Raw genomic sequence first — 16,806 nt, forward strand, 5'->3', positions numbered from 1 at the left:
AACGAAGCAAGATAGCGACAAGCGGTAAACGGCTTCGGATACGCACGGTCAAGATCTACAATTTTTACTAAGGTCATTTTCAGGTCAGGCCAAAGATGACGTCACAGGGGTCGAAAAAGTCAAAATGGCGGCGCTAGATATGGAGAGAGTTTTTCTCGAACAACTTTCGAATTAGTCAAGATAGGAACAAACTAAGGGCATCATCGTGATCCTCTCGTCAATCCGCATCGAATGATATATATGTTGACCTCGAAAGGTCAAGGTCAAAGGTTGACCTCAGGTCACGTGACCTCGAGGTCATCATGTATATCATTCGATATGCGTCTTGACGAGCTGAACACAATGAGACCATCCACGCGTCTGTATCTTGTTCCTGTACGGAGTTATTGGCCAAAAACCTTTGGTGACCTTTGATGACGTCACATGACCTCACAGCTGCCCAACAGCAAAACAGACCTCAAGGTAGTGAAGGTTGATCGTATATGAAGTCATGTATGGTATATGGGGCCATTCCGACCCGTTTTAGTGGTAAAAACAGGGAGTTGATTTTTCCCCCATTGACTTATAATGGGGAGGTCGCGAAATTGACCTGACCTTAGGTCACCGATATCAAAATTCCGAGATATACAAATTAGTCATACCAAATTTCGCGGCGCTACGCGCTGCGGTTTTCCCGCTATTCGCAAAAACCTCAGGGGGGGCGGATATCCGCCCCGCCCCCCCCCCGTCGGTGCGCGGGTTAATTTTGTAGCTGTACTTGATAACAAGCAAGCTATTGATCATACCATTTCTCAATCCATATCCACCAATTTATAGATCTCTAATGAAAACATTTATTTTAGCTATCTTATTTCAGGTGCTTTTGAGAAGGTGAAAGACACTACACCGCTCCTCGGGTGGTAAGAGTCAAATGTGAAATTGGAGAGCGATTGAAGAATGTTGTGATAGCACAAGTGGATGTTTACTCCATTTTGAGGCAATAATTTCATTAAATAACTTTTAGCCTGACGTTTGGCATATGCTTTATTCTTCTGCATATCGAGTATCGAGTCGTATATAGAATATCGAGGAGATTATCGAGTAGACGTGCTGAACATTGATTCATAAACCTCGCCCGACGAGGTTGTTGTTGATGAAACCCAATTAACCCTATTAGTGGCAGGCTCCTGGCTACCCCTATTAGTGGCAGGGGGGGGGGGCTGTTTACGACCCCCCTTGATATCTCGAGATCTAACGGGCCGATTTTCAAAATTCAAACGGCATTCGATTTCGCTCAACGTGATCTACATTTCTAAAAAATAAAAATTTAGAAAATGTCAAAAGGGGGTAGAGGGGGGTAAAAACGGGCAAATCGCAGATACATTTTAGACTGTTTATCACGGCCAGGTTTCTGAACCAATCTAAACGCAACTTTTGCCGCTCGATAGAGAATGAACCAGGAATTAACATGGATCCTAAAAATATGCATTTTCAAAAATCATAGGCGGATACAGATCATTGACATTGGGGGTACACAAAAAGTATAGTAAATAAGGTTTTTGTTGGTACTGTTTCTAAAAAGGGTGGTAATGGTCTTGTTATGTTACAATTTTCTTATGAGAGAACGACTACAATTGTATTGGTCATGCATAGGCGTTGTCAGGGCACCTATGTTGGAATTGGGAGGTAAAAAATAACCCGCTTTTTGGACGCCTGGATCCGCCTATTATAGCAAAACGTGTCAAAAGAGGATGCACAATAAATTTGTATATGTTATCACATGATACCTTTCATTCACTGTTCGTAAAACTGGTGCATACAGTTATAATACATCAGCATCGTATCTTCGCCCAAATGAATCACTTCACGAATAGGACCCCCCAATTCCCAGTGCTCTGGAGCCGCCCCTGGTATTGTTATGAACTTGAAATTTTTAGGGAATGTGCCCAATTTAGTTTTAGGAAAAGTCAGAAAGTTTCAGCATCGTAGCTTCAGCGGTTTCGGAGATATTCCCGAAAAACCTGAGGGGTGGATGAAAACAAACCCTCCTGCCACTAATAGGGTTAAGGTTTTTCGCAAATAACGTAAAAACGGCAGCGCGTAGCCCCGCGAAATTTAGCATACCCTCTGGGGCAACATTTTCGCACCTTTGCTGAAAAGTTGAAGTCCCAGTCTTTTCAGGTCAGGTCACCAGGTCACAAAAACCGGTACAAGGTCAGGGGAAAATTGGACTAGCTTAGTGGCAACTAAATTCCAGAGTTCACTAAAATTTGTAACAAAGTATATCATTCGATGCGCACGGACGTCCTTAGTTCACTGGTGCTTTTATATGTGCTCTATCTTTACTAGGTAAAAAGTTATAAGCGAAAAAACTTTTAACATGTTTTAGCACAATTTTTGCACTCATACCCCCCAAAACCTCCCTAAATATTGACTTAGAGTTATCAAACATTCACAGGGGCGAGATCTCCTATGGACCCACCTACCCTTTAAATTTGGCGTTTCTAAGTGCCAAAGTGCCATAGGAGCCATTCGCGAGGGTTTCGTACCCCCTCCCCCCCCTCGCCGTCCTTGTTAACCCTCGCGGGCCCGGGGGGGGGGGGGCGTTTTTCGCCCCCCCCCCCCCTGGCGAATATTTGCGATAGCTCCCGAACGCTTAGGGATAGGAAAGCGAAACTTTCAGTACCTTTTCTCCCATCAATTTGACATCTTCTGAAGTAAAAATTTGGACCTAGCCCCCTTGATGACGTCACAAGGTCCATTTTTCTAGACCCCTACACAACAAACTTTGGCGTCACAGACGCAAAATTCAAATAGCTGCTAAAAATAGAGTTTTAGAGATAAAGACAAATTACGAGCACGGTTGTGTAGCGTTTGACCTAGAGAAAAATAGAAAAATAGTTTTGGTGACCTGAGGTCAGAGGTCAGGTCAACGACCCCGAAATGTGGTTTTAGTTTTTCGCAAATAACTTCGACAAAAATGGTCCTAGAGCTACGGCTGTGGTACCATCGCATTCGCCTTGTCAAGCCGCGTCGAATGATATACATTTTGTTCGGAAAAGGTCAAATTTTATGTTGACCTCATGTGACCTCGAATGACCTCTAGTTGACCTTGACACATGAAAGGTCGTTTATGATGGATTTGTATCCGCTGATCACGAATCTGGCACCTATCTTCCTCTCAGCCTTCATTTAGAGCTTCCGGATGGCAAAATTGTCTTATTTATTATAACTAACTTGAATTAGTGAAATAGCCTCTAGCAGGGATACTCTTCTGTAACCTTGACCTTTGAGCAGCCTTGTATCGTAATATGAACCACAAATAGGGAACTGATAAGCCTCAAAACATTTCAAAACATCTTGGAAGTTAGCACGCAAGATGTGCGAAAAAGTGCCAAGTTTGAAGTCAATTTTGAGCGTGACCTTGACCTTGACCTTTGATTTTGAGCACATTTTCGGAATCCTCAGATTCTCTTCTTTCGTTTGACACCCAATTTTGCCGGTTTGATGCAGCCTCCCGTCCTCTAGAAGGCTTATGTACTTTGAGATCACTACACATGTGCCGGTTTTTGCCTTTGACCTTGACCTCTGACCTTGAAAATTGACCTGAGATCAAAAATTTTAGGTGCTTTAGAATCGTCTCGTAATGACCTTTCGTTTGGTATCGCTTTTGTTTCTGTAGCTCCCATATTTACGGAGTTAGACAGGGGGCGAAAAACGCCCCCCCGGCTGGGGGGGGGCTTTTTCCCAACCCCCCCCCCCGGTGGTTGGGATTACCCCTCGGGCCCGGCCGGGTTATGGAAAAGGCCCTCGCCTGGGAAGGGATAAAAGACATTTGTAAAAAGTGACGAATTACAATGCTCTGACGTATGCGACTTTTGTGCACGTAAATAAGCTACCACTAAACACAAATCAAATGTTTAGGTGCTGGTAATGCATATTTCGTCTTTCAGGTTCCCTGTCAGTATTGACAGCACCACCACCAGCACCGCCGGCCTCAGGACCAAGCCCACCACCAGCGGGTGTGAGTTCACCAGCGGAATCTGCGTATTGATTTTACCAATTGTCCGGTTATCGTGTCCCGGTTACCGTGTCCAGTTCCCGTGTTTCGTTTCCCGTGTCCTGTTTTCCGTGTCCCTGTCCAGTTTTGTGCCTTATCAAGTCCACCTTACGTTCATTCTAAATAATTGTGATTAGTCATGAAACTAGGAACATCATACATCAATCATCTTGAATAATACCTTGTCCATTTACTGCACCGGCAGGTTGACGGAGGCGGGTGTGCGGCCCTGGCGCAGCTGAGCCGTCGACCGCCGGAGCCAATCCGGCAGTCCGGCATTTCAGCTGCCGCACACTCGCCCGTCACAGCATGAGAGGCCTCCCGAGACAGGTTAGTCTGGTTGGGTGATTTTTGCATGATGCTTACCTATTTATGTTCCAACGTTTGTGAATATACTTGATACGAGGCGATGTGTAGTTAGCAGCATTCACAAATGACACCAGACTCATAATTATTGCATTACCAGTCCCCGTCATGACTCGTTTTCCTTCCGCTGTTGGCGTCACCAGTTCCCCGCGCGGCCAGCTGTCTCCATGACGGTGACCAGAGCCCGGGGACAGACGCCCGGTCGGGGGTGTCCGTCTCTCTGGAGGAGCCAGTGTTCAGACACGGGTGGACAGGTGTACGTGGGCCAACAAATGGAAAACTGACATGTGCACATGTTATCGGAACTGGCTTGGGTGACCTTCCCAGCTCGAGCATACATTATGATTTATCAGAATGTAAACCTATCTATTCAATGACATATTATGGAAAAATATATGATAAAACGCCAGTCGTTGTACGACAGTGCCCTGACCCACCGGTATATTTTCAGCCATCACGATCAGCTGGTGTAGGCCATCCATGACAGATGAGTGCTATACAAGCCTGCCTCCGCCGTGCTTGGAGAGCTGACTCACCCAACGGCCGTTTGTGCCGCCACCAATCGGCTGCGAGTAGCACACACCGAGTGCTACTCGGGGCCGGATGGCTGCCGCGTCTTCCCTCAGGAAATGGTGGGCTCTGCACTACCTGAGGGGTCTCGGGCGATAATAGAGACGCAGTCCGATGTGGCAGCCTCCACGTGGCGGATTGCGGGTCATGCTAATAGCCACACAGAGCCACACGTAAGTATTGTACTGTGCTATTCACCAGATCTGAGTGTGTTGCAGGAGCCTGGCACGTGACGTCACCTGTGCCGCTGTTTCCGCTTCTAATGACGACGTGGTCAGGTGTCGGCTCTGCTGCAGTGTCAAGAGGACGCACGGGTTCTCCGACAGCATCATCTTGGTCGTGGTGGCGACTGTATCCGCCAGTGGGGATGGTATTCAGGAGATCACTAACCTCTCGTCCTATTCTCCTCTCCATGCGGTGTACTCGACAACCACAGGTTCCGGACCAGACCGGTAGGCGGCGCTAGTGTCGCTGACGTGCTCTGTCTGCGGCTCTGTGCTCCCCTCCTCTGCCCGCTGCTCCTGTTGCTCTACCCAGACCTCACAGGTGGGTCCCCCTCTTCTGGTGGTGTCTACTACACACAGTGTCAGATGACCGATACAGTGGTAAGTAATGGACAGTGCACAGTGGTCCGTGGTGCAATATATATTGACGATAAACCAGTCTGTGTTGTTTGTCACGCCGATGCTGTTTGCTATTTATGGCGACTCCGTTTGCTGTGTAGTGTGGGTGTCACACATATCATCTATGGTGTTTGTTGTGTGTTTGTTGTGACTCCGTTGTGTTTGTTGTTTGTTACAGCTCCGGTCCGTACCGACATTGACTCACGACGAGTCTACTGAGTCATACAGAGTCATGGGGAGTCATCCAGAGTCAACGGATGTCATGGGAGTGAACATAGGTGTCGAGGAGTCCTCCGGAGTCAGCGAACTCATCCAGAGTCTATAATAGAGTCCTGGGAGTGAAAATGAGCTGTGTTAGCGGGTTAAGACGCTGTTTATACGTATATCCCGGCTAGGCGGGCCGTCGCTCGGTGTCCGGCGGTCGGTGCGCCGCGCCGCCCGCCCATGTGTCACGGCTGGCCGGCTGTGCGGGTGTCTCCTGCCCGCCGGCCCGTGATCGGTCCGTACCACGAGGGCTGAGAGGGGACGGGCCCCGCGGCGGTCAGCAGCAGCTCAGAGAGGCCTCGGCCGGTCAGCCGACGGTGCGGCGTGTGTCCGACGGGTCCGACGGCGGCCTTACAGACGTGAGAACGGACCCGAGCAGCCGAGCTGAGGGCCAGCTGCCCATTCTGATCGGCGTGGCCTATACACTTGTCAGACACTGCAGCCTATACTGATCTTGAATACACTGTGTATATGTGAACGATAACTTTATATGGTCCTCGGGTGACCAACGAGTACGAGTGAACGAGTACGAATACGAGCCAACAAGCTCTGAAGAGTCATTGGGAGTCAACAGAGTCGTCAGAGTGACCCGGAGTCAACGGACTCATCACGTGTCCTGGGCAGTCATCCGGAGTCAGCCGAGTGATGGGTGAGTCAACCGAGTCCCTCTGACTCCGAGTCACCCCCTGAGTAGGAGCGAGTCGGTGGTGGTGATGGCTGAGTCAAAGATGGCGCCGATTGGTGACGGCGCGCGGTGACCACTGGTGACGGCTGTGGTGACGTCACTGTGACGTGTGTGTGTCTGTGTGACGTCACAGAGGTGTGACGTCACATGTCGCCCCCCTCTCCAGCCGCTGCCCCGGACATGACATCGAAATACACACCAAACGATAGAAAATTGATCAAGAATCACGATAGTGAAGGTTTCAAGTCGATATCTCTTACCGTTTTGCCGTAATCGGCGCGGAAATCTGAAAAAGTTTGATTTTTTTCCGAAAATTTGACCTTTGACCGGTCATAAGTAGGTCAAATGTTGACCTAGGACCAAAAAATATACCACCAATCGCGAGATCTCGTTGAGAGCAATCCGTTGGTCTTTTCCGCTAAGCTCTACGACGCTCCGTTTTCAAACGCCAGGGGGGGGGGTCGCACCAACCCCCCCCCCTGCATGGGCGAAGGTGGCAAAATACCGTTTACGGGCGAGGGTTAATGGGTAGGTGTAAAATTGATAAACTCGAGGGTACTGAAAGTTTCGTCGCGATCGGCCGCTTTTTACATGAGCTTTTTGCGCAAACCGAGAGGGGTCCTTTCGACCCCCACCCTCACCCCCTATATGGGCGAGGGTTGAAAAATTGTCAAGATTTATTCATTGGCAACCGTATTCTGCAATATAACAAGTCAGAAATACAGCGGTTGAGCCATCCGCGTAACGTTACGGAGCCGCCACCGCGCACACCCTGTAGCCGGACCTCCCCGGGCGGGCCAACCCGATACGTTCAAAGCTGAGCTAAAGGCCGGGGGGCAGGTTGGGGCAGGGTTTCTTGAATGGATCATGTCCAGAAAAGTGTGGCGAATCTTCTCATGGTAGATTTGGCGTGGAGTTTTTTGGCCATTTTCTTATATCTCTACGTTTTTAAGATGGACAGTGTTTTCAGGCGATGTTTGAAAAGGTCATTTTCAAATGAGCATAACTCATCGGTTAGTCCAAGGATACCTATAGAATTCGGGTATACTATCAAATATAGGCTCAGTAGTCATATGCCACTCCAATTATTTCCAAACCTTTCCGACAAGTACGCCAAAAAATGTTGTAAACATGACGCGGGTTTTCGACGATTTCAGCACAGCCGGGACCGGCATTGCGTATGTCCACTTTAGCTAGCTTTTTGGACACCGAAAGGAAGACATTGAACCAAAGTATTGTGATATTGACATACTTTGGACAATTTCCTATCGACTGATAGTTATAAAAAGTCAAAATTCCAAAATTCGTTTTTTGATTAAATTCGCGCTAATCTGGCGTTTGGCCACACTGTGCGACGGCGCGGCGTGTGTACGACGGGTCCGACGGCGGCCTTACAGACGTGAGAACGGACCGGAGAGCAGCCGAGCTGAGGGCGAGCTGCCCATTCTGATCGGCGTGGCCTATACACTTGTCAGACACTGCAGCCTATACTGATCTTGAATACACTGTGTATATGTGAACGATAACTTTATATGGTCCTCGGGTGACGAACGAGTACGAGTGAACGAGTACGAATACGAGCCAACAAGCTCTGAAGAGTCATTGGGAGTCAACAGAGTCGTCAGAGTGACCCGGAGTCAACGGACTCATCACGTGTCCTGGGGAGTCATCCGGAGTCAGCCGAGTGATGGGTGAGTCAACCGAGTCCCTCTGACTCCGAGTCACACCCTGAGTAGGAGCGAGTCGGTGGTGGGGATGGCTGAGTCAAAGATGGCGCCGATTGGTGACGGCACGCGGTGCCCACTGGTGACGGGTGGTGACGTCACTGGGACGTGTGTGTGTCTGTGTGACGTCACAGAGGTGTGACGTCACATGTCGCCCCCTCTACAGCCGCTGTCCGACACAGGGTCTCTCCAAAAAGGAAGGCCGTCCGAGACGCAACAACTTCTACCGTATCCGTTCTAATTTATCATTGTTGCTTCGAAATTCGTCTCGTTGGTTTTCTTATGCACGCAAATATTTCAATCACATTGACTTTGAGTTTGCTACGTGAATTGTAGGTTATAGCAATATTCATTAGCTGCTCCGGAGACACAGGGGACAAAACATGGCAAGAAGGTGATAACTCAGAGCCGGCCGGAGTTTCCATAGAGACGATTCTCTGTGACGTTTGCCACTAAACTAGACCTTACTGCTGTCTCCAGAGGCACAAAGTTTCACTAGTACGCTCAGACAAATCCTGCGCAATAGTGACAGCACAGCGCAGCTTCTGAACACACCCTTGGGATATGCGTAGTGTGTTTGAAGCGACGGCAAAAGGCAATTGAAGCTATAAGGTACTGGAGTAAGTGGTGGAGTTTGACGAGCAAAAGTATATTATCGGTCCGGTCAGCCGGGCAACTTTTCCGATTTCCGACATTGACAGGTCAGCCGGGCCGGCTCCAGCCGACATTGACAGGTCAGTCTCCAGCCGACATTGACAGGCCAGCCGGTTCCGGCCGACCCCGGTCAGCCGGCGGTGTATTCAGAGGTAGGGGGATCACCACATGCCACAAACAGTCATCTGCACCGTGAGACTGTCCCTGTAGCCGGTCAGCCTGTCTATGGGGATACCCGTTCAGTATACGGGGACACACCGTGAGTCGGCCGGTCACCGTCACACCAGGACAGAGTCACAGCACCGGGCCGGACGGGCTCCACTGATAGCGGGCTGACACCAAACCGCCGCCACCACACAGGGACGGTGACCGCGCCGCCACAGCTGCGGCCGGACAGGAAGGACGTCAGATAGCCGGGACAACACCGCCGATTCCCAGAGCCGCAGGCAGGATGGTGCGGTGGACCCGACGACGGTCCGGGAAGGGGGACGGGGCGGAACAGCTATCTGGTCGGCCGAACGGCGCAGTTTGGAGTGGGCGTCGGTGGGTCCGGGTCAGGTCACTGTAGAGGTCGGTGGGTCCGGGTCAGGTCACTTGAGAGGTCGTTGGGTTGGGGTGAGATCACTGGAGAGGTCGGTGGATCTGGGTGAGGTCACTGGAGAGGTCGGAGGGTCTGGGTTAGTTCACTTTAGAGGTCGGTGGGTCTGGGTCAGGTCACTGTAAAGGTCGGTGGGTCTAGGTCAGGTCACTGGAGAGGTCGTTGGGTTGGGGTCGGGTCACTGGAAAGGTCGGTGGATCTGGGTGAGGTCACTGGAGAGGTCGGAGGGTCTGGGTTAGTTCACTGTAAAGGTCGGTGGATCTGGGTCAGGTCACTGTAGAGGTCGGTGGATCTGGGTTAGTTCACTGGAGAGGTCGGAGGGTCCGGCTCATGTCTCGTCTCATTTCCCCCCCCCCCCATGCCGTATGTACGGAGCACAATGCACATATAGACCTCCATATCCAGAGTTGTTGTGAGCCGCCCTGTCCCATGGGGCCAGGTCCGCGGGTGTTTTACCGCCGTGTCAAACGGATTATTGTTTGAGTCGCCACATGAAGGCCTGTCATTTGATTTAGGCACATATTGCTACGTTTGTTGACACTGCTTTGATAGACAGTAGGTTTGTTCAGTATCCGCGATTTATCACGCTCGAGAACACTGTCCAGCCGTCGGTAAACCGTTGTCACCGTGCCGGTGGTACCGCCGTGGTGACGTCACGTGTGTTGTGACGTCACGTGTGTTGTGACGTCAGACGTGACGTCACGCTGGCTCACACCACTGCACTGTGCTGTTGTGTAGTAGTTTCAGTTTAGACCAGAGAGTGGTTGGAGCCAGCTAAGAGGGTGTCTGGTCCAGGCGATATCGGACCTCGCCCGTCACTGTGTCGGACCGTCGGTGGTCCGGTCGGCTGTGGTTCGTTTGGACCAGATTTGTCCGGTTCGATGTCGTCCTTTATTGTGATATCACCGAACTGATGGCGATGGAATTACATGATTGGTGGCTTAGTAATTTTATTCAAGAATCTGTGTTCAGGCCTCCTGTTAGTACATGAGAGACTCAGGAGGGAGGTATCGAATACGCAATTTTACTGAAATGGCATTCGCAAGTGTTTAACCCGGCAGGCGGTGGGCATACCAGCCACCTTCCGCGCGGTGGGGGGGGGGGGGCATTTTTTGCCCCCCCCCCCCCGTATCTCCGAAACTACTGGACGGATCCGGAAAATTCAAACGGCGTTCGATAGCCCTGTCAAATTTGTCGAGAGAAACCAAATTTCATTGACCTCGGGGTCACCGATGACGTCAGAGGTCAGGTCAAAGATAAAATGTTTCACCGTTCACGGGGCTTCTAGGGAAAGCGCTATAACACCGAGTAAAACGCATTTTGTCGAAAATCAGCGATAAGGCGTCAGTTGTCTAGTACATATGTTGCTATTAGAGGTCACTGGTCATACCAGGTCAGGTCACAGGTCAGGTCACCAAGGGTCACCACATGAGCGCAACTTTACTAAGGTTATGCGATGCATGTTTTATGGCCAGTTTTTCATTTCCAACTCAATGGTGTTGGTTATAAGACCATGAGGTACGGTTAAGGTCACTTTCTGGTGGAGGTCAGGTCAAGGTCAGGTCAAAAAAGGTCAAATTTCAAAGTTGATATTTTTGCATAAAATGGTTATCGATTCGATGCAGCTCGTCACGGGGAGTCTAATGGTGGTCTTTGTTTTGCGCTACGGTGTCTAGAATTGCTAAAAATTGAGTTTTAAAATTTGACGTCATCAATTTTAAGCCGTTGTTTCGCTATAACTTGGCCAAAAAAAGAGATATCGATCTCAAATTTGGCATGTAGATAGAAGGTGGTAGGGAATATTACATATACCTATTCCGGTTTTTTCGAAATTCAAAAAGACTTTTTGGATTTTTTTGCTATTATATTCAAAAAATCTATTTTTTTGGGGGGGGGGGGTCAAAATCCAAAAAATTCGAAAAACCGAAATGGCAGTTTTGTAGCCCTTTTGATTCCACACCTTTTATGTAGAAACATTTTTCGGTATCTCTAAAGCTGTAGGCCTGACAGCTCTTTTCGCGAAACCTTTTTTAGTGTCGAAAATGGCAAAAATGACGTCACTCTGACGTCATTAGCGGCCAACCTATCATAGCCTTTGGAATTTTTTTGGTCACCATGTGCGCTAGGTGGTCCCGGGAGGGTACTGAAAGTTTGGTGACGATCGGCGCAGCGGTTCTCGAGATATATTGAAAAAAACTAATGGGGGGGGGCAAAAAATGCCCCCCACCGCCTGGAAGGTTAATTTATTGCCACAACTAACCATTATAAACGATGTAGGATGTTATTATTGTAATTGTCATGCATTCTACATATATGCATCATCCTCCATTGTATTGTATATCTATTTAGCATTGACATTCAGTAAGTTTGTACCTACTTTGTTGTCATGGGTAAGCGCCGTCTAATCGACCACCTGGGCTGGATATACTGCCGGCTGAAACTGCAAGCTGCATGCCAGGGGAGGGGGGAGCCTGCACACTGACCGACTCGTGTTGTCACGTTACCATGGTAGCTCTGATGACGTCATCAAATTATTGAGCCCCGCCACCAGGTCAATGGGTTAGTTCCAAGGCCATGCTAGTTCGGCCTCATGACAAAGCGACACAGGGGCGGCACTGCGCAGTGTCAGCGCTGTGACCTCGTACAGAGAGTGGAGGACTAGGACGAAAGGTGTGCTGAGGAAAGTAAGGTAAGCGATTCAAGTTGAGCCCGCGCCCCGGACTGGGCTCCTAGATTTAAGGTTTCAGCGCCCTGCTGGTGCGGTGTTTTGACTTCAAACTCGCGCCCCGCTCACTCGCTGGGGGGAGGGGGCCTGGATTTGCTCGCAATGCTGGTACGGTGTTATAACCCTCGCCGGCCGAGGAGGGGGGGGGGCTGCCACCCTCCCACATCGTTTTTTTTTCTTCGCAATAGCTCCTATTTTCGAACACGCTGGCGATGGAGAGCTGAGACTTAGGATACCTGACCTCAACCGCATTTTCGGGTCAGGTCAGGTCACTGACCTATGACGTCATAAAGGAGCGTCTGCACGGTCTTCAGATCAGATGTCGGAAATTCGCAACGCCCTCAGTGCCAGAGGAGCTTTTACAGGGAGATGAAACTTAGAGACTATCTAAACTTACATAGTACCTATCCATTAGGAGTCTCACAACTTTTATTACTCGGATTTTCCTACAGGCCACATGAGGTCAGGTCGGTCACGTGACCTCACTAGAGATGTCAATCGGATACCAACTTTTTGGTATACCGATACCCAACCGATAGCAACTTGGTATTTGGTACTTCAATCCTAATGTGCTTGATATTTTGTTGGTATCAGGAATCCTCGCAGGCAGAGGTGGGGCAGAGGTTTAACCCGGCAGGCGGTGGGCCTCCCGGCCACCTTCCGCGCGGTGGGGGGGGGGGGCATTTTTTGGCCCCCTTCCCGTATCTCCGAAACTACTGGACGGATCCGGACAATTCAAACGGCGTTCGATAGCCCCGTCAAATTTGTTGAAGGAAACCAAATTTCATTGACCTCGGGGTCACCGATGACGTCATAGGTCAGGTCAAAGATAAAATGTTTCACCGTTCACGGGGCTTCTAGGAAAAGCGCTATAACACCGAGTAAAACGCATTTTGTCGAAAATTCAGAGGTGAAAAAGCTGCTACTCGCCTGCGTGCGTAGGTGACAGCCATAGGAATAAAGAGACAGATTCGAACATCTCAGATGATGCACTTAACCCGCGCGGGGCTGGAGTCTCCAGCCGAAAGCGCGGGGCTGGGGGTGGGTAAATTTTACCCCCCCCCCCTGTTATCTCCCGAACTAATGGTCCGATTTGGAAAATTCAAACGCCAATCGAAAGATCTCATCACGAACAACTAAAAACATGTACTTAATTTAAAGTTTGAGCCCTGAGGTCAAGGTCAAGGTCAGGTCAAGGGTACAAATTGCAAGTTTCTACAGTATCGGCCTTGCACCGTAGGAGCCGAAGAATGGACGGAGACTGATTGCCCAAAACGTGTTCTTTGGCTACCAAGACAATATTCGCTGCATAAAATATGATTCGGAGGTCAAGGTCAAGGTCAGGTCAGGTCAGGTCACCAAAAACAAAATATAGAAAAGGGCATGTGCGACACATGTTTTATGGGTAATTTTATTCATAGAATTCAATAGGCACACTCAATAGGTGATTTTGACCACATCTGGTTGAATTTCAGGTCGAGGTCAGGTCAAGGTCAGGTCAAGTGAGGTCAAATTTTGAACTTGGTTGTTAAGGCCTAAAAAGGTGTCTATTTGATGCAGTTTTTCACGGCGAATCGAATGGTGCTATTCTTGTTTCCGAACAAGGCCTAAAACTTCCAAAAAATTCATTTTTCAAAATTTTGTGTGTCGTGACGTCATGACATTTTTAAAAACTCCCACATTTTTGAACCGATTCTTCTAAAAATTGGTATGTAGGTGCACACACACCACATCTCTGACATATATTCCGGTTTTTTTGATGCACGCAAAATTTTGGATTTTATAATTATTTTCCCAAAAAGTCAGTTTTTTTAACCCGCGCACCGACGGGGGTCTGCGCCAACTTCGCACCGACGGGGGGGGGGGGGCGGATGACCGCCCCCCCTGAGATCTCGAGAACGAAGCAAGATAGCGACAAGCGGTAAACGGCATCGGATACGCACGGCCAAGATCTACAATTTTTACTCAGGTCATTTTCAGATCAGGTCAAAGATGACGTCACAGGGGTCGAAAAAGTCAAAATGGCGGCGCTAAATATGGAGAGAGTTTTTCTCGAATAACTTTCGAATTAGTCAAGATAGGAACAAACTAAGGGCATCATCGTGATCCTCTCGTCAATCCGCATCGAATGATATATATGTTGACCTGGAAAGGTCAAGGTCAAAGTTTGACCTCAGGTCACGTGACCTCGAGGTCATCATGTATATCATTCGATGCGTCTTGACGAGCTGAACACAATGAGACCATCCACGCATCTGTATCTTGTTCCTGTACGGAGTTATTGGCCAAAAACCTTTGGTGACCTTTGATGACGTCACATGACCTCACAGCTGCCCAACAGCAAAACAGACCTCAAGGTAGTGAAGGTTGATCGTATATGAAGTCATGTATGGTATATGGGGCCATTCCGACCCGTTTTAGTGTTAACCCGCGCCGTGCTGGTGGCCTGAACTTTCCGCCGAGTGCTGGGGGGGGGCGTTTTCACGCCCCCCCCCGTCTAACTCGGCTCCTGGGCCACGTAGCGACACGCGGTAAGCGGCAATCAAAAGAACGTCAAAAATAAGGACGAAAACACTTCGGTCATTTTTTGGGTCAGGTCAAAGGTCAGGTCACCAGAGGTCACCAAAGGTAAAATGTTGACTATTTCAACATTTTGGAAACTGCCAACGGCTATCTCGGGAACCGATAGAGCTACAGCGCCGCGGAAAAGCGCATTCGATAGCCCTTTTACAGACCTTTCTGAGTAATGTTCTCAGATTTGACCTCAGGTCAACGGTTTAGCCTCCAGAGGGCAAAAACTCCAAAAATAGCCGTTTTTACGAAAAACGTTTTTTCGTCAATAACTTTTGACTCATAAGCGCCATGACATTACTTTTGCCAGCATCGTGTTCCTCTCGTCGAGACGCGTCGAATGAACTATTTGTTGACCTTGAAAGATCATTTTGAAAATTTGACCTCAGGTCAAGGTCATGACCTGACCGAAAAGGGTCATGTTGCATATCAGTCGATCCGTATCGTCGAGCTGAACACATCTGACGTGTTTTCACCGCTCTAGCACGTCTCTATCAAAAGTTATAGCCAAAAAACTGCTGGCGACCGTTCATGACCTGAGATGACCTCAGGGGCACACAGAGGGGTCACAGGTGCATTTTTCCTATTCAGTGTGTCATGTTTACCTATGAACCGATGTTTGAGAGCGTTTTGAACGATATTCGTCCAAAAGAGGCGCATTTCAATTTTCTCCCATTGACTTATGTATAATGGAGAGGTCGCAAAATTGACCTGACCTTAGGTCACAGATATCAAAAATCCGAGATATACATTTTATACATACTGTTACTCATATCAATCGCTGAAAGTTTCAAAGTGATCGTTCAGTCGGTGTAGCTATAGCGAGCCTTTGAACTTTTTCTGAGGTAAGGTCACTTGACGTGACCTGGTGACCTGACCTTGAACGGCCTAGGTCTGAAATTTTTACAACATGTGCGGAAATAATGTAGGAACACGTGTACCAAAAATGGTGGCGCTGCGCGCCGCCGTTTTTGAGATATTCGCGAAAAACCTGAGGGGGGGGGGGCGTAAAAACGCCCCCCCCCCCAGCACGGCGCGGGTTAAAAACAGGGAGTTGATTTTTCCCCAATTGACTTATAATGGGGAGGTCGCGAAATTGACCTGACCTTAGGTCACCGATATCAAAATTCCGAGATATACAAATTGTAGCTACTAATGACCTAATAATATTCTGCGACTTTCAAAGGTCTCCGACATCTACTGTAGCTCTGGCACGGTGACAAAGTTGCAAAAAAGTGACTTGAGGTTGGGTCATTCAAAGTGACCTGGTGACCTGACCTTAAAAGGTAGGAGGTTCAAACTTGCACACCATGTGTAAAATTGATAAGGTTATAGTCATACCAAATTTTTCCCGCTATTCGCGAAAAACCTCAGGGGGGGGCGGATATCCGCCCCCCCCGTCGGTGCGAGGGTTAAGAAAAAAATTAGGCCAAAATCCAAAATTTTCAAAAAACGAGATAGTCATTTGATAGACAAAGTAGAATTACACGTAACCCTTTTTGTTACGTCTTGATTCCTTTAAAAATGAAGATGTTAGCGGCGTTTGAAATTTTGCCGTTTTTGAGGCGAAAATGGCGAACATGACATCACTAAAACGTCAATTTCTCAAAAAAAAAAAAAATCCGACGGATTTCGCTCAAATTTTCAGGGAACGTGTCAAATTGATGTAAAAAAGGTACTGAAAGTTTCGCGGCGCTGTACGCCGCTGTTTTTGAGTTATTGCAAAAATTTGCGAGGGTGGGTAAAATTTACCCCCCCCCCCCTCCCAGCCCCGCGTGGATTAAAATAGATAACTAGGCCGTTTCCGCTAAAACCAGAGCTGTCTTCCCACAGAGGGACACTATGGACCACGGCATAAAAATTTAACAGCGTCATCTCTTTGTAGCCAGCTCCTGCTGAAAAATCCCGCCGGTACGACAGCCGGTGCGTTATGAAGCGCCATAGACAACGCAGGAAAAACGGCGACAGTGCGACAGCTCGTCCCCGC

The sequence above is a fragment of the Amphibalanus amphitrite genome, unplaced genomic scaffold (assembly GCF_019059575.1).
Source record: "Amphibalanus amphitrite isolate SeventyFive unplaced genomic scaffold, NRLGWU_Aamphi_draft 000157F_arrow, whole genome shotgun sequence".
In the NCBI taxonomy this organism is placed as follows: Eukaryota; Metazoa; Arthropoda; class Thecostraca; order Balanomorpha; family Balanidae; genus Amphibalanus; species Amphibalanus amphitrite.